This window comes from Myotis davidii, unplaced genomic scaffold (assembly GCF_000327345.1).
Source record: "Myotis davidii unplaced genomic scaffold, ASM32734v1 scaffold96, whole genome shotgun sequence".
Lineage (NCBI taxonomy): Eukaryota > Metazoa > Chordata > Mammalia > Chiroptera > Vespertilionidae > Myotis > Myotis davidii.
Window position 1 is genome coordinate 3,905,588 of NW_006289416.1, and position 23,493 is coordinate 3,929,080.

Below are 23,493 nucleotides of genomic sequence, written 5' to 3' on the forward strand. Positions count from 1 at the left end.
AGTTACTACTAGTAGAATCACTACAAACGTTATCACTTTCTACGTCAGAGTCAGTATTCAAGGTGCCAAAATAAAACTCTTCATCGTTACTTTCAGATTCGCAGTACACTTCTTTCGGTAACTTTCTTTTTGCCATTTTGGAGTATTATTTTGAAATATCTTAACAAGCGAGAATGCCTAATTACAGTTAAACGTAATTTGTAAAGCTTTATTTGAAATTCTGCGAAGTATCTCCGAAGCTTGTCGATTTCTTCACTCTCAAAAGGCGACTGACTCGCCACAGTGTTTTGCATGGCGAGTGTGAAACCACCGCGTTTGTTTATATTGAGTTTCGATATCTCTGATTTGTCTGGACAATGTCTTGGTTCGTGACAAGGTCACTTAGACACTTAAGAGCTTTCAGAGAAATTATGAACTGATACATGAATGAATAGAGTTAAGATTCATAAGGTTCCTTGCTGTGGTGGCTGACAGCAGACATACGACCAGAATGGTAAAAAAGCTTTGGTGGCTGAGAGTAGACAAACGACTGCAAAGGGTTAATCAATACTCAAGAAAAGTTGGCCAAATTAAAATATCTTTATAGGGGATTTTTAAAAAGTCATTACAGGGACTATTAACCACCCCATCACCCAGATGGATTCCATACAATAGCCATAAGGAGCTTTATAGGGAGTCTTTATCAGTCACCCACCCCAGAAGTCATCAGCTCTGATTGAATCACCTCTCTGCTTGGTTCAATGGAGAAGAACCTTGAAAAAAGTGCTCAATTTGGTTAAGCTTATTTACTGATTCACCCCTGAACAGTTGTGCTTATGTTAAATGTACATGCAAACGCACACAGAGGGGGTGAGCACATGAGAGCACATGTGCGCGCACACAGAGTGTCAACCTTTTTAAAGACCATGGAGAAAATTTAGATGTCCCTAAAAAACACAGAAGTACTCTTTGATTTGGGGGATTCGCTTTCCAATTTGGGGAGAAAGATTAACAACAAAACAAATTATATTTTTGTACACTTGATTTTGGGGCAAATTCATACGTATTTACTGTTTTTTTAATATAAAAAACACTACCTTCATAACCTCATTTGATCCTCAAAAACTTCTTATTTCCACTGTGTAGGTAAGGAAGTGGGGACTCAGAAGTAAAATAACTTCTCAAGTCATAAGACGAATCACTGGGAGAGTCAAGAGTAAGACTTGGGTCTTGTGATTCAGAGATTTGGACTGAAAGTAGAGTGATATTAACACTGAGTTCACATAGGAACTTTGAGAATGTTCAGAGCAATTTGACATTAATTTATATCATTAACTAAGCATGCTGATTCTTATTCTCCTGCATAAAATGCTGTCCCTCACATTATGTTGGCCTGAAGTTAAATTCAAGCTTGTGGCCTTGGTATTAAAGAGCCTCCATGCTCTGACTACAATCTTCCCCTCATCTACACTAATAAAAGAGAAACATGCAAATTGGTGTCCCTCCGCTACGCCCACCAGCCAATCAGGATGAGTATGCAAATTAACCCAACAAAGATGGTGGTTAATTTGCATATGCAGGTGCAGAGTGAAGACTGAAGGCTCCAGCCAGAGTGAAGACTGAAGATTGAAGACTGAAGAGGCTTTGCTTCTCCGCTGCAGCTGGACCAAAGGCCTGGGTCCCGGGTCCTGGAGGAAAACTGGTGCCCACAGCCAGGGGAAGGAAAGGCCTATTGCGCAAATCTTCATGCAACAGGCTTCTAGTCTACTGTATTCTACTCCAGTTATGCTGGTGTATTTCCCAAGCATAATATATCCTTTAATATTACATTTCCTTTGTTATGATTATATCCTTATCTTAAGACATCACCAACCTCTGTGCTTAATGGACATTTGCCTCTCCCTCAAAAGCAGGTTAAATATCCCCCATCTCCACATAAGCCATCTGCAAAATCCCCTTTGGAATTAATTACTACCATCTTGGTGCAAATATTATAGAGTAGTTAGACTTTTATTAAATTAGAATTTATTTAAAATATTAGTAGTTACTTGAGAAAATAAAATCTATCAGCATGTGTACTTTATCCACAACTGAACAGCAAACAATGTTATAGTACACTAGAGGGCCAGTGCATAAAATTCGTACAGTAGGGGCGGTCTCCAGCCTGAGCCCTCTTGCAGTCAGGGAGCCCTTGGGGCTCCCTTAGTACTACTGTAGAGGCAGGAGAGGCTCCCACCACCACCACTGCGCTCTCAAGATGTGAGCCCAGCTTCTGGCTGAGTGGTGCTCCCCCTGTGGGAGCACACTGACCACCAGGGGGCAGCTCCTGCATTGAGCATCTGCTCCCTGGTGGTCAGTGCATGTCATAACGACACGTCATTCTGCCATTTGGTCGATTTGCATATGAGCCTTTTATTATATAGGATTCTTTCAATAGCTACTGAATTGAATCTAGTAATTCATTCAAAGAAATAGCAAATAAATCCTTAATGGGTTCCATAGATGTGTAATTTTCTTCATCAGTGTCCCTTAAATTCTTCAAGTTTAATTTAAAAGGATAATCTACTGATATATTTTTTCCATATGAAGTTATAATCATGTAAATAGCATGGCATTCAGTTTTGTCATAATCATTATTATTACTATTATTGATACTGGTGGCAGTTAAGAGTTTATTTCTGAGGATAAGAAATCCAAACAAGGGTATTTTCTAATATTAAAAAATCAACATCTCATTTACTTGTTGATGTAGACTGGCACAGATGAGTGTGTTGGGACCAACCAGTACTCCTAATTTAATTCTTCATTTGTCACATAGTATTCCAGGTGTACTGCCGTTTCTGAGTCAGCCCAGAGGTTGTGAATCAAATCTGATAATCTCATTCTTTGCATGTACAGGCACGTTTCTGTAACAGAGTGAGAGTCAGCATAAATGAATCTATTGATCCTTTTCAGAATTCAACTACAAACCAATTTAGAATCAGATATATTAGATGTCAAGTGCAGGAGTTGTAGCAAGATCAGAGACATAATTAAGAACACTGTTGAGTATTAGAAGGAAAATAAGAGGGTATTTTTCCTGTAAAACAGTAAGAAACGCTAGTTGAATAACAATAATTGGGATGCCTATGAAAGTACAAGTCACATTAATATTTAAGTCACTTAATGGTCTTTAAATTCTGCCTATTTGGCACTGAGACTGTCTGACAGGTTACATAATAAAGTGCCAAGGAAACTTTCCTTAAAAACTTTTTATTTAGAGATGGTACACACACTCTCTTCCATAATATATTACACTGATTTTTCACTGCCTTTTGAAATAAAATTTCATGTTAAACATTTCCTCTGCGAGAACCCACAAAGTACAAGAAAACAACAATCTGCTAAATTGATATTTATGAAACCAACTCATTAGGGGGGAGAGGTAGTTCTTTATATGGCCAAATAAAACACAAATGGCATAGCCTTCCTTCTTTGCTTACACTCTCCCAGCAGTCAGCTTGGCATACAGAAATAGATGTCTTCAATTACTTGCATCTTAGCCATTCACTATTTTAGCTTATCCCAGTGCCCTGTAAACTATCATACATTTCAAAACACAGAATTCAACTATTATTTGAATATTTGTGATTTCACTTACCAATTGGTCTCTATTTTTTTCTAAATGTATTTAATACCCTTCCTAGGCAGATTGCACTAACATCTGTCAACCTAACATCTACCATACAAATCCCTTCATTCCATTTTCCATTCCAGTTTCCTCCAATTTCCTACTTTCCCTTGTTAGCCAACCCTCAGGAAAAAGCAGTCCACGCTTGCTGTCTCATCTGTTTTCTCACTTCTCTTCCATTCCCTTCTGATCTCTCCCTTAAAATTACTTTGATGATGGTCACCCTTCATTGGACTATCCAGAGAACACTTTACAATCTTTACTATATTACATGTACACTGTTGACCCCTCACTCTTAAAATCTCCATTCACTTGGCTTCCATATCCCTGATCTTGAGCTCTTTCATATTCCAGGTCAATTATTGCTGTCTTTCATAGACTCTTTCTCAGATGTTCACCAATAGAAAATTGCTTTATAATACTTCCAGGAATATCCTTAAAGGAAGGAAGAGGACTTGCTCATCTTCAACCCCTCCCACTACATAGAATGCAGTTGTGATATCTGGAGGTCAAGGAGCTGTGTTGACCCTGAGATTAGTCCATGTGCTGAGGATAGAGGAGTAACAAGATAGGAGTCATTAATAATAATGTAGCTGCTCTACCAGCCCTGCTGGCCCAGGAGACTGCCCCTCCAGGGGCTAGATAATTCTTAAAAATAATGAACTTGGCTACTAAAAACCATTTCATATGCAAACCAACCAAATTGAGCCCACATCCCAAATCACCATTTAACTAATCCTCACACACCACACCAATATTTCTCCTGCCCCAAATCAACGCAGGGCCAGGTACCAAACAATTAAGGACATCTCCTCTACCCCAAAGCTCACCAGAACTATTCCTTCTAGGCAATACTAACCAGGGATCCAAGCCCTGCCTTTCCTTCCCCATAAAACCCCAATCAACCTGTGACCTATTCTTTCCCCTTGTTCCTTCTGTCTTCTGACCAACTCTGGTAACTCCCCCATGTGGCCCTGCAGGCATGCCATGCCTTTCATTTCTAGTGGAACTATAACAATAATCTTTTCATTCAATGACATTGACCTCTCCACATTGTCATTCAATCACCTTTATAAATTAAGAGCCAGGTACAAATCAATCCTAGCACCTTTTATCTCTTAACTTTATCAATATAAGAAAGCTATAACTTCTACCCTAACTGGTTTGGCTCAGTGGATAAAGCCCATGCTTGCAGACCGAAGGATCCCAGATTTGATTCCGATCAAGGGCATGTACCTCAGTTGTGCGCACATTCCCAGTAGGGGGTGTGCAGGAGGCAGCTGCTCAATGTTTCTAGCTCTCTATCTCTTTCTCTTCCTCTCTGTAAAAAATCAATAAAATATATTTTTAAAAGAAAGAAAGCTATAACTTCTATCTTGCTTAAATTACTCTTATTTTCAGTCAAATATTTACTGTCAAATATTTACATATTTACATTTACACCCAAATAGTCTAATACATATGTATATCAGTGGTATATTCCCTTATAATACAGCATGTTCTAATCTTGCTCATATTCTGTCTCCCTGAAACTTGCTCTTACTCCTTTCTTCTTCAGATAATATTACCAGGATATAACCATAGTCATTCAAACCAGAAACCCAAATATCATACTAGATTCCTTTTCTACCTTCAGGCCCCACATTCAACTAATATTCATGGTTTTTACATTTTGCCCACTCCCTAGAGATTTTTTGCTCTAGCTTTACCCTCCTTTAAATGTCAACTATCCCTGTTTGCACTTCTGTCCTGTACTAATAAGTAGCATTTAAAATAATGTGCACATTACCTATTATGAGCCTTGTGCTTCACCTTATTGTTCTGCCTTTACAACTTTATCTTTTTATACTGTTTTCCCTCCTATCTCCAGGCAGAATGCTCTCCTTTCTGTCTCTTGAAGATATTGATTTTATTCCCATCTCAGAGCCTTTACACTGTCTGTTCACTCTGCTTGAAGGACTAACCCTTCCTCCAGGCCCTTCACATTAACCATCATGGCCAGGACAGGGAGGATATTTTCAAGGGCTTCAACTATCATATTTTGTTTACTCCAATAGACAGAATAAATAAAGCAAGATCAGAGTATGAGAACCAAATAAGTGGAGAAATGAGAAAAGAGGGAGGGGTCAATAGTGTCTAATGTAGCAGAAAGGGCCTTTCTATTATAAAATGGTCATTACTCCCTAGATAGGCATATACAAGTCAGAAGTTCCTGCCAGTTGCTAATTGTATCTATCCCAATTATACTTTCAAGATATGAGGAAATCATTGTAAATGGGCCCAAAGACCAGTAGAATATACTTTGAAATGAACTTGGGCCAAAACTGCAGTCTACCTGGGGGTGCATATTATTTTAGGTCCCCTAGAATCAATGTCAATTAAGACTCCAATTCTGTTTACTTACCACAAAGTTAATCTGGCAAACAACATCAGGTCTTTTTTAAGGAAAGATGGAAAGATCAAAGAAGCATTTATTTTAAATATTTCTAATGGCATTGCAGAATTCTTCTTGAAGAGATCCTCAGCTCACCTATAATCAATTGGTTCAGGGTCTGTGAACCTAGATCTGAAAATTGAATGAAAGATCACAATTTTCCATTGCAGTTGTTGACACCAAATTTCTACTTGTCAGCTTTATATTTTTAATTATACAAAAAGAGAAACACTCTAGTTATTGCTATTGTTTAATTGTGTGATAAGTACAGAGTTTTAGTGTGGGTGAATGAAATGTTTTAGAGATGGACAGTATGGTTGCACAACAATCTCAATGGCACAAAACTTTATACTTGAACGTAATTAAAATGGTAAATTTTGTATTATGTATATTTTACTACAATAAAAAGAAGCAATTCAGAACTATAATCTTGATAATTATCATTGCCCCAATCCAGTTTGTATAACAACTATGTGTTAGCAAGTGGACTTTTCTTGACCTCATAGAGCAAAATTGCAATAACTGCTTTAAAATATTGTCTGATACAACATTGGGTCATCTAGTGGTCGGTGTGTCTATGTATGTGTTGTGAGTGCGCGCGCGTGTGTGTGTGTGTGTGTGTGTGTGTCCTGTTTTTCCCCTGGGAATTGATCATATTTTCCTGATCCTTTGCATTTTGAGTAATTTTGGATTGTATTCTAGACATTATGAACATTATGCTGCAGAGGTGATAGGTCCTGTTATAATCCTCTGGAGAATGTTGATGTTTCTGTTCTAGAAGGCATCCAACCAGGTTAGGTTCATAACTTAAGGTCTGTTTACCCTTCTGTAAGGCAGTTCAAATATAGATGAAGTTTTTTAAGCCTTTGTTCCATTTATTTGAATCTGTCCCATGCATGTGCTGGAAGACTTGTTCAGGTGATATAAATTTCAGTTAAACTCCCTCAGCTTTGGCTGTAGTTCAAGGGCTGTGTCCCAGGTAAGCATAGCTCAGGAATTAGACTGAGACAAGTTCAGGAACATTGAATTTATATTCATTTTAGTTGCAAGTGTCACTGTACATGTACATCTCCATGATGGGTCCTGCCCATGAAGAAAACTGTGGGGAAAAAGGAAATAGTATCTGTTCCCCTTTCTGCTCCCCGCACTCTTCAAGCATTTTACTTCCCCAAGTCATAATCCCCCTCCCAAATCTATGCTTTACATTATATTTCAGAGTCTTCATGTTGCTGTTTATTTATTTTGTTCTGTATTTCTAAGTGTTATCAGCAGGTGGGTCTGGCTGAAGTAGACTTACACCATCTATAAGAATTAGAGGCACCTCCCACCTTTCTGTTTGTTTGTTTCTTGTTTGAGGATATGTCAACAAGGCCCTGCCAGGCAATAAGAACCACTTCGGGTTTTTTCAAACACAAGGACTTTAAATATAAATAGATTGCTTTCACAGGTGATAGGAGGTCTGAGAAGCTTAAAAGGATATCTCAAATCAGCACAGAAATAGATCAACTGCCAACAAGCCCTAGTGTTTGAAAGACAAAGAGATGTTATTATCAGAGCCCATATGTCAGGGATCTCTGGTAGGAGCTAGAACACCAGAAAATTCACTGCTGGGACTATGGTGGGAGTTGCTCAGGTAGGCTTGGAGCTTCAGAGGAGATCATTCACAGTCGGAGATACACAAGAGGCAGAGTGATTTGCAGTGGGATACCCTGGCTTCTCCCATCCTTCCTGCCTTCCAATATTCCACTACTATCTCCCGTGGACCAAAACTTCCTGGAGTGAAAGAGAGCCAGAGAAATGTATTTTCTTAACATAGAGAGCATCAGGGGGTGGTAGAAAAACAGATTTGAATCAAACAAGCTTTTGCTGGCATACTGAAGTATTCTAAAATAAATATCAGACATCTATCACTTCTTGTAAAATCTTTTAAAATTAAATGGAGATTTTTTTTCCCATTGAATTTTAGAGAGTGTGGAAGGGAGGTGTAGGGGGAGAAAGAAACATCAACATGAGAGAGACACATTGATTGGTTGCCTACAATCTGCAACTGAGGTATGTGTTCTTTTTTATTTTTAATATATTTTTATTGATTTCAGAAAGGAAGAGAGAGGGGGGTGGGGGAGGAGAGATAGGAACATCAATGATGAGAGAGAATCACTGATCAGCTGCCTCCTGCATGTCCCACACTGGGGATCCAGCCCACAACCCAGGCATGTGCCCTTGACCGGAATCAAACCTGGCCACAGGTCGACAATTCATTTACTGAACCAAGCCGGCTAGGGCTGAGGTATGTGCTCTTGACCAGGAATTGAACTGGAGACTCCTTGGTCCACGAGCCAACATTCAAACCACTGAGCCAAACTAGCCAGGGTTCAGATAGCTACCATTTTGCCTATAAATACTACACTTGAAAATTTTAAGGTACGTTTAAAAGTCAAAACCTAAATGAAACAACAAATAGTATCAAATGTCTAAAAGCTGGATATTTGCCAGAAATTCATAATGGTACTCATTTGAAATTATTACTTCTTAAGATATAATTCATGTCATATAAGTCCAATTGTTAATATGAGAGAATAAAGAGCCAGCCATTGTTCTGTGCATGTCTTGATCTCCGGTGGAGACTAAAAGGCACGAATCAGAGCCAGGAACCAGGGGTCAAAGTAAAGGAAACCTAGACTTTGACACAGTAACTTACTGAGTAAAATGAACAAGAACAATCTCTTCCTAATTGGAACTCAGAAAACTCTTGAAAATCTAGGAGATGCAGTTCACAGGGAAATGAATTCATACTTCTCAAAATAACAATACCAATTTCTGGCAGTGTTGATCAACCCATAGATCTTTCATAACAAAACATTATAGGAGAGCTGTCAATATGTACCATTTAACATATTTTAGATCTTCCTCTGTGAAGTAAAATATGCCTTGAATTCTTAGGGGAAAAATTCTTATTTGAAAAAATTCAAAATGACATTTCTAATAAAAGCATTCTAGTCACCACTTTCTTTTGAAGTTATACTCAACCTAAAATATTTTTATGTTTCTGTTTTCATAAGATATAAGGTATTTGTATTTTCTAATTATTTATAATATAGCCAATTTGCAACCAAAGCCATTTGTAAAAATCCGTTTTTGTACAGGTAACTTCAACCAGGGTTCAATTATAATGAAAATGGAAAATTTCATGGACATTTCTATTTTCCTTCTCCTTGTGTTCTCTTCATATCCTTGAATTTAAGTGTTATAGATCAGCCTATAAGTGGGATCCTAAGTTAATACCTTGTATCTTCGAGCTAAGAGCCAAATAGTTTAATTCATTCACCCTTGTATTTTTATATAAAGTAAAACACAGGAGTGAACCACTATAATTTGCTAGGAAGGAGGATGAGAATGAGACTGGACTCATTTAAAAGTGGTTTAATACATAATATGTTTCTCTTGAGAGAGAATTAGTCAGTGTGATTTTTAGACCAGTTAACTGCTGCATAATTAAAGCTTCCAAATATGCCAGTGGTTCTCAAACTCCCCCAGTCCCAGCAGCAGTGACTAAGCTTTCCATGTGAGACAATTCATTCCATCAGCAGTGGGTGAGGAATATCTAAGTTTCTACTTAAAGAATATAGTTTCCCTCAGACACAAAAAAATAAAAACAGTCATAATGATCTAACTGAAAACAATACACCCATCTCTTCTCACATTTTCTGTGGCACAGATACACCTGAGTAACTATAAATACTGTAGAAAGCGCTCAGAGCTGACATCTTAACATTCCCAGGAAAATACGTGAACTTACTTTAGTGCCTTCACAGAAATAGTACAGCCAACCTGGTGCGTTGCACAGGTGTAATTTGTCAGCTTTATCACACATGGAAAACAGTATTGTCTACTGAAAAATATTCTCTCTGGATGTAAAACTAACCCCCTAAAAAAATACTGTGTTAATAGTAGCTGAGAAAAGTTGAGGGAAGGTCAATAGTTAACTGCAGTTGCTCCAATAGATTTTCCCCAAACACACAGGGGAGGGAAGGAAAGAGGAAGAAAAAGTTGAGGAAGAGGGGCAACAGGGGAGATGGAAGGAAGGGAGTGGGGAGAGAATTTAAATCATGCATTCTTTTTCCTCAGAATCTTAGTTCTATTGTATTCTGATAAGTCCCATGGATAGTTACATTATCTAGATTTTGCTTGGATCTCATGTAAAAAATGTACAAGACTTTGCAACAGAATGTGTTTATAAAGGAATCACTAAGCATACTTTTTGCATTGATTATAGCAGTCAAACATCCTAATATATATAAAAACCCTCGGTCCGTCACATTCACAACGACCAGGAGGCTAGACCAACCGTAAGTCAGTCATGCAGTCAGCAATGGGTTGTCCTGGTGACCCAGTGCTGACTGCTATGGCTGCAGGCATAGTGACCCAGCACTGCCTGCTGACGGGACTGCGAATCAGACCCAGAGAGAGCCCTAAAGAGAGAAGCAGAGTCTGATCCATAGCCTCTGTGGCAGCTGTTGATCAGCACTTGCCTCTCTCTTTAGCTCTGGTCAGTAGCCTTGCCTCCGTTTCTCTCCAGGCCTCCACTGGGGCTGCTGATCAGCCCTGCCTTTCTGATCAGGCCCCATTGATAGGCCCAGAGATGCTGACTGGCATAGAAACTGACCAATCAGAACCAAATCTGGGTCAACTGTGAGGAGCCAATGGCTGCCTAGGAAGCAGAGGTTTTGATGCTGATTGGCATAGAAAGAGACTAGTCAGAACCAAATTGGCCAGCAGAGGCGGGCAGTTGGGGTAGAGATCAGGCCAGCAGGAGAGGGCAGAGCAGTTGGGGGCAAGATCAGGTCAGCAGGGGAGGGGGCAGGTAGGTGATCAGGAAAGCAGGGAAGGGCAGTTGGGGGCTATTGGGCTAGCAGGGGAGCAGTTAGGTGTCAATCAGGCTGCCAGGGGAGCGATTAGGGGGTGATCAGGCTGGCAGGCAGAAGCAGTTAGGGACAATCAGGCAGGCAGGCAGGTGAACGGTTGGGAGCCAGCAGTCCCAGATTGTGAGATGGATGTCTGACTGCTGGTTTTGGCCCAATCCCTGTGGGCAGTTGGACATCCCCTGAGGAGTCCCAGATTGGAGAGGGTGAAGGTTGGGCTGAGGGACTGACTTCCCCCCACACTCCCTGCCACACAAATTTCGTGCACTGGGCCTCTAGTCTATAATAATAAAAACATACTATGCTAATTAGACCAGACGTCCTTCCTGACGACCTTCCGGACAAAGCCAGGATGCAAGAGAAGCCTGAGTCAAGGGTGCCAGAGGAAAGCCAGTGCCGGCAGCCGGGGGAAGGAAGGCCTATCCTTGTACAAATTTTGTGCACCAGGCTTCCAGTAACAATATAAAAGAATCAGTGTCTAATCTTCCCCAGATCCATTACAATTTAAAGTCTTTAAGCATCAATAAAATTTGATATGCTCCTGCTTGAATTATGGAACTTTAGGTTTATCTTTGTTCCTTCACTTTTTATAGAAATTTCACATGTATTGGACTAATACCAAAAACTCCACCTAGAAGGCAAATCAAACCAAAAATATGTGACACCAACCTATAGAACCTCAGTTACATGGTTTGAGTCCTGCACAAAATATATGAATAGCCACTTAACTGAAAAATATATATTAATGGCTAGTCAACACATTGAAAATATACTCATATAACTAGTTATCAGGGAAATAAAATTAAGACTGTAATAATATACCACTGCACACTCAGTAGAATGACTAGAACCAAAACAACTGACCATACCAAGGATTGATAGGATATGGAGCAGTTGGAGCTTTCACACACTGATGGTAGGAATACAGAGTTGTATAAACACTGAGGAATAAATAGTTTGGCCATTTCATATAAAGTGAAGCATGTCTTATAAATTAAAATATTATTATAAAATGAAACACAGCAATTCTACTCCTTGATCTTTTGATCTTTACCAAGAGAAGACAATACATGTTTACAAAATATATATATATGGGCATTTCATTGGAAATAATGTTGGGGAAAACAGAAAGCAGCAGGAAAAGAGGAAACATGGGATGGACTGACTCCATAAAAAAGCCACAGGCATGAGTCTACAGGAGCTGAGCAGGGCTGTTGATGACAATACAGTGTGGACATCTCCCTTTCACAGGGTGATCAGGAATTGGAGCTAACTCAACAGCACACAACACACATATTCATAAAAGGGAACACTATTCTGCAATAAAAGGCGGCAAACAACTGATACACAAATGAATGAGTCACAAAAACATTATGCTGAATGAAAGAAGCCAGACACAAAAAGACTCCATAGTGTATGATTCCATTCATATGAAACTCTAAAAAAGGCTAATTGAAACTACAGCATCAGAAAACAAGTCACCCAGTGCCAGGGGCAAGGGAAATGTTGAGAAACTAATTCCATAAGAGCATGAGAGAAATCTGGGGGTGTTCAAAATGTTTATCCTAATTGGGTTTTCGATTGAGTTGTATACATTTGTCCAAACTCATCAAAACGGTGAGTTTATCTTATTAGATAGAAATTATACTATCCTCGAAAGTCATATTTCAGAATCATATATTGTATCTTTCTTTAATAATTTTGACTATTTGCTACCACCTCTTGTGCACATAATTTTACATACATCAATTCATTTAACTCTCATAAAACATACCCAAATAGATGTTATGATTATTATCATTTAAAGATGAGAAAATGGGGCTAAAAATATTAATAGACTTGCCTTAGATGACATAGCCAGTAAGTCGTTGCTATATGACTGAACATAATTCTCTCAGAACCACCATTCCACACCATCTCCCTATAGTCCCTCAAGCTTTATTTTAACCATAATGTACAATATAACACTAATTTCTGTCTTATATTACTGTATCGATGTTTTATTTTAAAGGTTGATATAAAAGCTCTCACCCATGACTTCCTTTGAAGCACAAGAATTTAGTGCAATTATCTTTACCCTGGCTTTCTTATTATTGATGCATTATCTCCTAATTATTGTCCCTAAACTAAACATTTATAACTAATGAAGTTACAATGTAGGTGAAATTACTTTAATTCTCCATCAACTATCTGAAAATAAAATGCCTTTTGATTTTGTGCCACCTTAATTACCCCTATCCTCTATAATAGTTGGTCCTGCTTGTCACATTGATTTAAGAATATTCTAAATTTTCTTCTGTTCCTGCAGTGATTAACTCTTTTATCATGGATGCTTATAATATTGAAAACACCTTTTTACAGACACATGGAAAAACTTATTTGATGATAGCCAGATTCTATTGTCAGATTTGTACGTAGCTCCCATTCAGTTTTCTGTTTAGTCATTTTAACCACTCATTTTTAATTTTTAATTCACCCTACTGTGGTGAATATCACCTGTTACTTACTAACTTAAGGCATTATAAAACAGCACAATATATTAACTATGTGTTGTTCTAACAAAGACCAAGTTTGTTGATATTTTACTCTTCATGGAAAAAAAAACCTTTATACCAAAAGCTCCTATTATTATTTCAAATAGTAAGCCAGCAAGTTTCAGCAACCTTTAAACGGGCATAAGAAAATTAGAGGCTGAATTAAGTGACAACACTTATCTATCTTAAATTAATAAGTAAAAAGCAAATTGTTAAATTTTAAAAGTGGTTCTCTTCCATTGTCTTTTCAACAGGTCTTAATGGCAAACTTAGTTCTAAGTATTTTTACATTCAATGTATCATCTTTACATAAGAAGCTTTAAATAATTACCACATCACAAAAGAATGTGAATAGTTTATTTCAACAAATAAATTTGTAATTCTTGCCTCAGGCAAGGGTAATGCCGGTAATAGGGAGTTTCCTATATCATCCAATGTACAAATATTAGCCCTGGCTGGGTGGTTCAGTTGACTGGAACATCATCCCATACACCAAAAGGTTGCAGGTTCAATTCCAAGTCAGGGACCATCAAGTTAAAATACACTGCTATAAACATAGCATGGTATATATGAAGCATATTATAACCAAAAATATGTAAGAAATATACAAGAATGAAGAGAAAGGAATCCAACCACAACACCAGAGTCAGAAACATACAAGAGAGTAGAAGAATAAGATATAAACAAAGAAAAACTAGAAAAGCACACAGAAAACTATTAATAAAATGGCAATAACTATAAACCTATCAATACTTACTTTAAATGTAAATGGATTAAATGCTCCAATGAAAAGACAAATGGATAAAGAAGTGGTATATACTATGGAATAATAGATGGCTATAAAAAAGAATGAAGTATTATCACTTGAGACAACATGAATGAACCTAGAAGGTATTATGTTAAGTGAAATTAATCAGACATAGAAAGATAAATACCATATGATTTTACTTATACATGAAACCTAATAAACTGAGCAAGCAAGACAGAAGCAAACTCATAGATGCAGAGAATAAGTTGATGGTTTCCAGATGGGAGAGGGGTTGGGAATCCGAGTGAAAAAGGTGAAGGGATTAAGAAATACAAATTGGCAACTACAAAATAGTTATGGGGGTGTAAAGTAAAATTTAGGGAATATAGTCAATAATATTGTAATAACTATACATGTTGTCAGGTGGGTGCAAGACCTATTGGGGAATCACTTTGTAAGTTATATAAATGCCTAACCACTATGCTATATACCTGAAACTAATACAATATTAAATGTCAACTATAATTTTTTAATGTTTCTTAAAAAGAAAATAAGTCCGGTTTATCTCATAAGCAAGTGGCCAGGACAGCTCACAGGTGGTATCTCCTAGAAGAATGACATGGTAGGCAAAGTGCAGCAGGGCGTCAGTGAGGAAGCTGCAAATAGGGCATAATCAAGAAAACTGGTCAGAATTAGAAGAAAGGAGGTAAAACTCTAATTTATGTGTGTTTATAAAAGTAAAACATGGTGTGATATATCAGAAAAGACTCAAATGAACCATATATTAGTCCATTCCTGGCTCCATGATCTAATTATGAACATATTCAACATCCACTATTGACCTCTGCACTTAGAACTAGCACCATTTATCCAGCTCATAATTCTTGCTAGATGTGAGCACTATTTTAAAGAGAAATTTAGTCACCCTAATCTCTTAGTTTCCAAAGTTAATGATTTCCTAAAGCAAGGGAATCATTATGAATGAGTCCATATTGTTTTTCTCTAATATCTTTCTCAAGTTGGAATAATATTATATACTAATTACTATACACAATTGTAAGCAAATAACCATCAACAGATGATAAATTATACATACTAATATATACTAATGGTTATTAAGAGTAAATTTTCAGAAGCATTTTCAGGGCTGGAGTCTGGCTCAGGCATTTGCATTCCCTTTCAGGAATGGATATTGTGAAAAAGGAAAATATGCCCTTTTAAGGTAAGTCTCAGGGAACAGATGCATTAAGTACAAGTGCCAGTGAAGCAGCCAATATACTAATATGCATATTATGTTAATTAGAACAAACCAAATTCCTCTATCCTGTTGTTTTTATGTTGGCCTTGCATGAAAACACAGAATCTGAGGAGATTCTTTCTTAATTTGCATGCACACGGTGATAAAAATATTAAGAGGATGAAAATAATGATATACTCTACATGGATTTACAAAATGGAGCCATCCTGTGGGGGAAAATTTACTTTGGAAAGGATAGAAAAAATTCAGTAACATTTTCTCACCCATGCCTAATGAATTAAATGAATTTTCTCACCCATACATAATCATTTACTGAATTTCATTTTACTTTTGAGAGGAGTGGCTAGAAAGGGGAGAATTATCTAGTAGAAATGTCTAAAGAAATAAATCACACTATCTCCACAATTCCAACATTCTTGCTTACATTACAATCCTATATAATAAAAGCCCAGCGACCATAATGACAGAACAACCAGAACGACCTCTCAACCAGTCACTATGAGTTACACTGACCACCTCTCGGTCCCTTTCTCTGGTTGGCAGGCTACCATCACACGATTGCAAATGGGGACCAGGAGTGGGTGGTAGAGGATGCGAGTGGCACCAGGCCAAGGCCCCCGCCCCACTGGTCACCCCACACACAGAGCATGACCCACAGCGGGGGTGGGGCCAGTGAGCAAGCAGGAACAGCCTACCTCTCAGTCCCTCCCCCTTGCCATCAGGCTCTGATCACCCGATGGTGAACAGAGAACCAGAGTGGGTGGCAGTGGGGGCAGGGCCAGCTGCCAGGGAAGATGGCCCTGATCACAGGCTAGGCCTAGGGACCGTACCCACACACAAATTTCGTGTGCTGGACCTCTAGACTATATATATAGAGAAGCCTAAGTGACCAAACCACCGAACGACCAGTTGACCAGTCACTATAACATGCACTGACCACCAGGGGACAGCCTCTCAATACACAAGATCAGGCTCCCTCCTGTCTGGATCGAGCCTATGGGGGATTGAGCTGAAACCAGCTATCTGACATCTCCTGAGGGGCCTGGATTGTGAGAGGGCGCAGGCCAGGCTGAGGGACCCCACAGGTGCATGAATCTGTGCACCAGGCCTCTAGTATAACTATAAATCACATACTCTTCAGATAATAAGGATCATTATGGCAAAGATGAGATAAAAAGATAGAGAAAGAGGGACAGATGCACAAGCATGCAGGATATACACAACTGCAAGCAAATAATTTATCAACAAATGATAAATTATTTTTGAGTGACCTTCAGTAGTAGCCATCATCCCTCTTCCAAAGCAGATGCCACAGAGAAGTCTTACATTTACCCAGTAGTAGGGAGAGGTTATATGAGATTAAAGAGTGGAGAGATCTACACTATCATTTGACACACACATGCATCAAATGTAAAATAGTGGCTTTTTAAAAACAGACTAAATGTTCATCTACAAGCTGTCAGTCAGAGATGCAAAACTGATCTCAGAGAGATCTTTCATAAGTAAATTCTAAATAATTTACTGAAGAACATGGCTTGGGCTAGAAGATATTACTAATCAGGCTTCTGTATGCATTTTTATATACCAAGCACAATAGCCCATCTGTCTGTCTTTCCCTTTTTCACCCCAATAAAATTATATACACCTCTCAAATGTAAAAATTAGTAAGGAAATGACACAGGCAGAGCTAAAGTCTATTTATTCTCATGCAGTAGTAGTGATTTATAACCAGATGAAAAATAAGTGGCTAGACAGAACAAAGTATGTACTTTCTCATAGGTCAGTTAGAGCAAGGTCTGGAACATGCTGACCAGCTCAATGGCTAATGCAATTAAATTGACAATATAAACACCTGTGTGCCATCTGGCCTTGCAAGAGCTGACACTGCCATGTATTGCCTTAGAACTGTGCAGTAATAATGTTCATATTAGGTGTAAATATGAAGGACATAATAAACCCAGAGACCATTAAGAGTGTCCTCAGAACCTCTGATTTTCCATCTTATTCAACTCATGAATAACAGTTTCACTACAGCATAACATTGTGATTACAGTAGTCATTTTTTGAATGTGCATATAAATTATATTTTCTTTAAAAATCATTTGAGTATAGTACCCAATGCACTCTGACATTTATTATTACTGAGAAGTAAGAAATTCAAATAAAGTACCGAGCAAAACAACATAAGCAATGGAAACATTTTATTTTAATGATTATATATAGCATGGCATGAATCTCCAGGTGTTTTCAAAAGTGTTTTCTCACTTAGGTCTCAAAAAAGTTGGGCAAGTATTAAGGATTTATATTTCCCATTTAGTAATGGAAAATTTAGGCTCTGAGAGTTAAGAAAAATGCCCAAGGTCACATAATTAGGATAAAAGTCAAGATCTCATGATTAAAAAGTCCTCCCAGCCCTAACCAGTTTGGCTCAGTGGATAGAGTGTTGGCCTGTGGACTGAAAGGTGCCAGGTTCAATTCCGGTCAAGGGCATGTACCTTGGTTGCAGGGACATCCCCAGTGGGGGGTGTGCAGGAGGCAGCTGATAGTTGTTTCTCTCTCATTGATGTTTCTAACTCTCTATCCCTCTCCCTTCCTCTCTGTAAAAAAATCAATAAAATATATTTAAAATAAAATAAAATAAAAAGTCCTTCCACTCCATACACTAACACTGATGCCATATTTCTTATATTGAATAATATGTAATAATTATGATTTAATTTTCTTAAAATACTTAATATATTCAGCATTTATGTGAGATTAATCAAAAATATGTTGGCCAATAGGTATCCTCTAAGAACCAGATTATAATCTGTGTTCAGTCATCAAATCACAGAATCTAGAGTTGAATGTGAATTTATAAATAAATAAATACAACCTCACATAAAAAATACATTCACTCAAAAATATATTTAATGCATAATCAAGAAGCTTCTGCTCAAGCAGATCCAGTAATGAGATGCTCAAACACTGTACAGGACAGAGATACCACTGTGGAGACATCTAAGAAAAAGTCATGTACACTGAAAATATACTAATATTTATATCTACCAATTAGTATTTGCTTATCGTTCCATCCCACTGTTTTTAACCGAAGAGACAGGGGTGGGGATTTGTCCACCCGAGGACATTTGGCAATATTGAACACATTTTTTTGTTTTCCCAGGTGCTACTGGTACATAGTGGATAATGATCAGCGATGTTTGCTAAACATGCTGCAAAAGAACTCACCACCCCAACATCAACGCATTATTCAGACAAAAAATGTCTACAGTGCTGAGATTCTAAAGATCTACCTAGGGAATAGTTCTAATCCCTCCTCTCAACACCTTTCAGATACTTGTTAAAGTTATCAGGTTCTGCTTCATAAATGTTTCGCTGATAAATGTTCCCAAATCTAAAATTCTCTCTCCTACAAACATGATTTTTAGACCTCTTAACAACATGGTTGTCCTTCTATTTGTCAAATTTGCTCTTTAAATTGTTGGTATGTTATAATCTAATATTCCAAAGGAGGTCAGAATTGCACAATGAAATAGAACTATTTATTTCCCAAATTCAGTCCTACCTATATTAACACTGCTTAGACCTATATTATATTTTTAGCAGCCATTTCACATACATCAACTCAAATTAGACTTGTGACGAACTAACTTAACTAGGTAAAAAAATCTCCCCCCAAGCCACCCCTATCCCCCAGCACACGTCCTCACCCCTCGAGTGTCTGTGTCCATGGGTTATGCCTATATGCACGGTTGATCTCTTAAACACCCTCCGCCCCCGCCACACACACACACTCTCTCCCCTGCCTTCCACCAGAAGTCTGATGGTCTATCTGTTGCTTCTCTGTCTCTGGATCTATTTTTGTTCAGTTTTGATCAGTTTATGTTGTTCATTATATTTCACAAATGAGTGAGATCATGTGATATTTATCTTTCTCCGACTGGCTTATTTCGCTTAGCATAATGCTCTCCATGTCTATCCATGCTGTTGCGAATGGTAAGAGTTCTTTCTTTTTTACAGCAGCATAGTATTTAAGTAAATTATTACTGAAACTTGTATTATAACTAGTCTTTTTTACTACCTTTGTAGCAAGTCATTCAAACCCCAAAGCAAGATTTTTAAGATCTTATAAATTCTAATTGAATATAATCTTTTAATTGAATATAATCTTACCAGGGAATAAATTCAACCCATCAAGTCACCACCACCACCACTTAACTTGGTAATGTTATTCAATATCTTAACTTTCCTCTCAATTGTATCAATCAAAAATGTAACACTTAAAAAAAAAGAAAAAAATGTAACAGTTTCCAATTTGAAGATGTGGGTAGAGAAGAGAAAGTATGGATGTTTCTCTCTCTTGCTCTCTCTCTAAGTCAATAAACATTAACTGAGGTGAGAATTTTTTTGAAGTACCAAATTATACACTTTAAATATGTGCAGTTCATTATATGTCAATGATATGTCAATAAAACTCTGTAAAAAACAAAGTTTTATTCAAAACTTTTTAAAGAAATGGAGTGTCAATACAATTTCAGAGGGTTAAAATCTCTCCCTTTTTATTTTATAGCTTTATCAAAGTAGCATTCATAATTTTCATCTGTCCTGGCCATATATACTATACTAACAATAATAAGTTATTTATCTTTTCTTGTAACCAATTCCTTAATTTTAGAGAACTGTGTACTAACTGCCACAGGAAATCTCAAAAGCATGGGCAATACATAGTTCCTGCCATCAGAAAATGGAAGTATCTTCTTTCCTGTTACAATAATGGAGACCCACAGAGGTGGTCTCTTATGACCTTTGCCTTAAGAGTTGGCCAGTCTGAAAAGGGATATCTGTTTTTCCCATCCTAAAAATTTTCCTAAGAAGAAAACTCCTCCAACAAATAACTTCTTGTGTCTAAGAACTCTTATGTAGCACTTTTTATGTGAAATTTTCCCAAGAAAATACCCCCAAGTACATAAATTTGGACCTGCACACTTGCTCAACAAATATGCCTGAACATGGGCCATGCTATTTCTAAATTTGTTACAGTTCTCTGTGAACACAAATCCCCATTATATTTAATGAACAACTAGTGTAAACATAGAGCCTCCTCAGCTTCAATCTCAAGCCCTTTATTAGATATGCTCCGTCTCCTTTTATTATTCACAACAAAAGGGAAAACTATTTAGTCAAGTACTAGATGTAGAAATGCACGCTATCTTTTTTAATTAATTTTGACCCAAACCAGACTAATTTGGCAACAGAAGAAAGTTGACTCTACAGGTTATTATCACAAATTTCATTTGAGAATTCCTTCAACAATTCTTGGTGAACAGATGCTTTCCACATGCAAAGCAGGCAGGATTTTAATAACTTCATGGACTTGCACTGCTGCTTCTACTGATCATAGTGCATTCATTTATTATGTCCCCAGAGCTAGAGGAATGCCTCAGCAATCATTTATTGTGGAGGCATTGCATGTTCCGGCTTTGAATCCCAAAAGTAATCATAGATCTGATACACAGAATTTTTGTAAAACTCACACAGTATATTGATGTTCTTTACCTTAATAAAGGATGTCAAAGTTTTAATCTGGGTATAGTCTGGCTAAGGGAAATGACTAATACAGCTCTAATCTTTACTTAAATGATAAATAAAATGCACATAGTGACCCTCTAGGTCATTGAGGTCAATACCACTTTCACTTGGTATCAACATTTAAAGTAAAAACAGTAGGAAACAGTTTCAAGAATAATAAAATAAAAACCAAATAACATCTCTGTAGAATATTACAGATTTTAAGTGTTTTGTATTCATTATATTTCTCCTCAAAACAAATCCAGGTTGAATAATAATGACTATCCACATCTTAACAGAAAACAAAATTGGTACAGAAGAACTAAGTGACTTGACAAAGCCATACAGCCAGTATTTTAGCCACAGGACCTAAACTTTCTGACTTCAAATACAGCATTCTTTCCTAGCTTTTTATTTTTTATTTTATATTAGTTATTGCTTTATATTGATTCTGACAGTAATCAGTGACCAATGTTGAATATTTATAAAAGTGTAACAATCTAAATTAGAAAATGAAAATCATCCAAAGTCCCATCACCCAAGACAAGCCTGGGTAAAATCTGGTGTGTTTCTATGGGTATGTAATACAATTATGTATTACGCATGTACTAACTCAGATCAGATTTTCTGAAAAATAGACTCTGAGATGTAGACTTGCAGACAGAACGATTAATGGTTTATTCTCTATAACAAAACCTATAAGAGAGTAAGGGAAGCAAATCTGGCAAAAGGAAGAGTTAGAAAACAATGCAGTTGCAACAGAGACCTCAGTCAGTTCTGCAGGGAGATCTAGATCTTGGATGAGCATTTCAAGTGGCACTAAATTGAAGTCCCTTTGTAACCACAAATTGACTAATCATTGGACATAAGCTGCTCAGGGGAAGGGACTGGACATCAGACAAGACAATTCCCATGGGGCCTCAAAGGCAATTCTCAGAGAGGGATTCAGATTGAGCTATCAGCAGCCAATCTTAGTAAAATGTTTATTACCAAAATATTAATAGCCAAAACCCAATTTTTAAAAATGAGTTTAGTATTTCAATATACTTTGATCCAAAGAAGATATACATGTTTATGAAGAGATACTCAATGTCATCAGTGAAATCAAATAACCACAATAAGCTATAACATCAATATCTGTTCAGTTTACTATATCAAAAAGACAAGTATTGGTGCAGTTGTGGAGAAATTGGGACCCTTATACAATGTTGGTGGGTATGTACAATTGTGAAACTTCTATGAAAAACAGTATGCTGTTTCCTCAAAAATTACATATAGAACTACTACCCAGGTTTCCGTAGTGTAGTGGTTATCACATTCGCCTAACATATAGAACTACTATTATATGATCCTTTAATAGCCCTCTGGGCATTTATCCAAAATAATTTAAATCAGAATCTCAAAAATATATTAGCCCTCTCATGTTTATTGCAGCATTATTCAGAACAGCCAAGATATGGAAACAACCAAATGTTCATTGATGGATGAATGGATAATGAAAATATAATATACACACACAATGATATATTACTCACCCTTAAAATAGAAGGAAATGTTGCCTTTTGTGGATCCACAGATGAACCTGGAGGACATTATACTAAATGAAACAGGCCAGTCATAGAAAGACAAATACTACCTGATTCCCTTTATATGAGGTATCTAAAATACTCAAGCTCATTCAATCAAAGAATGGAATTGTGGTTGCCAGCAGAGTTGCTATCAAAGGGCATAAAGTTTCAGTCATGCAAGGTGAATAAATTCTAGAAATCTATTATGCAACATAGTGTTTATAGTTAACAATACTTAAAAAATTTTAAGAGGGTAGATTTCAGGTTAAGTGTTTTTATCAGAATAAAAATTGTTTTAGAATAAAATTTTTTTAACCAAAAGCTAAAATGCTGCCTAGCCAGCATGGCTCAGTGTTTGAACATTGACCTATGAACCGGGAGGTCACGGTTTGATTCCTGGTCAGGTACATTCCTGGGTTGTGGACTTGATCCCCAGTGTGGAGAATGCAGGAGGCAGCCAATGATTCTCTCTCATTATTGATGTTTCTATCTCTCTCTCCCTCTCCCTTCCTCTCTGAAATCTATAAAAATATATTAAAACAAGAAATATACAATAAATTAACATTCTTAGGAAAGCTAAAAGTACACTTGATTTAGCTAAAAGTTTATAGGTGAATTGTGGAGTCAGTCCTGATAAACATATTTTCTCTTTATTTCATCTCACTTCTGATCAATTTACTGAAAGAAGGAGGAAATGGCATCATCCCCAATTTTCTTTAATTCTCAAGAAAGCAAATAAACCAGGTACTATTATTCTCAAATGCCCCGAGGAAAGTGACACACAGAAATTCAAAAACACTTGCCAATATCAAATC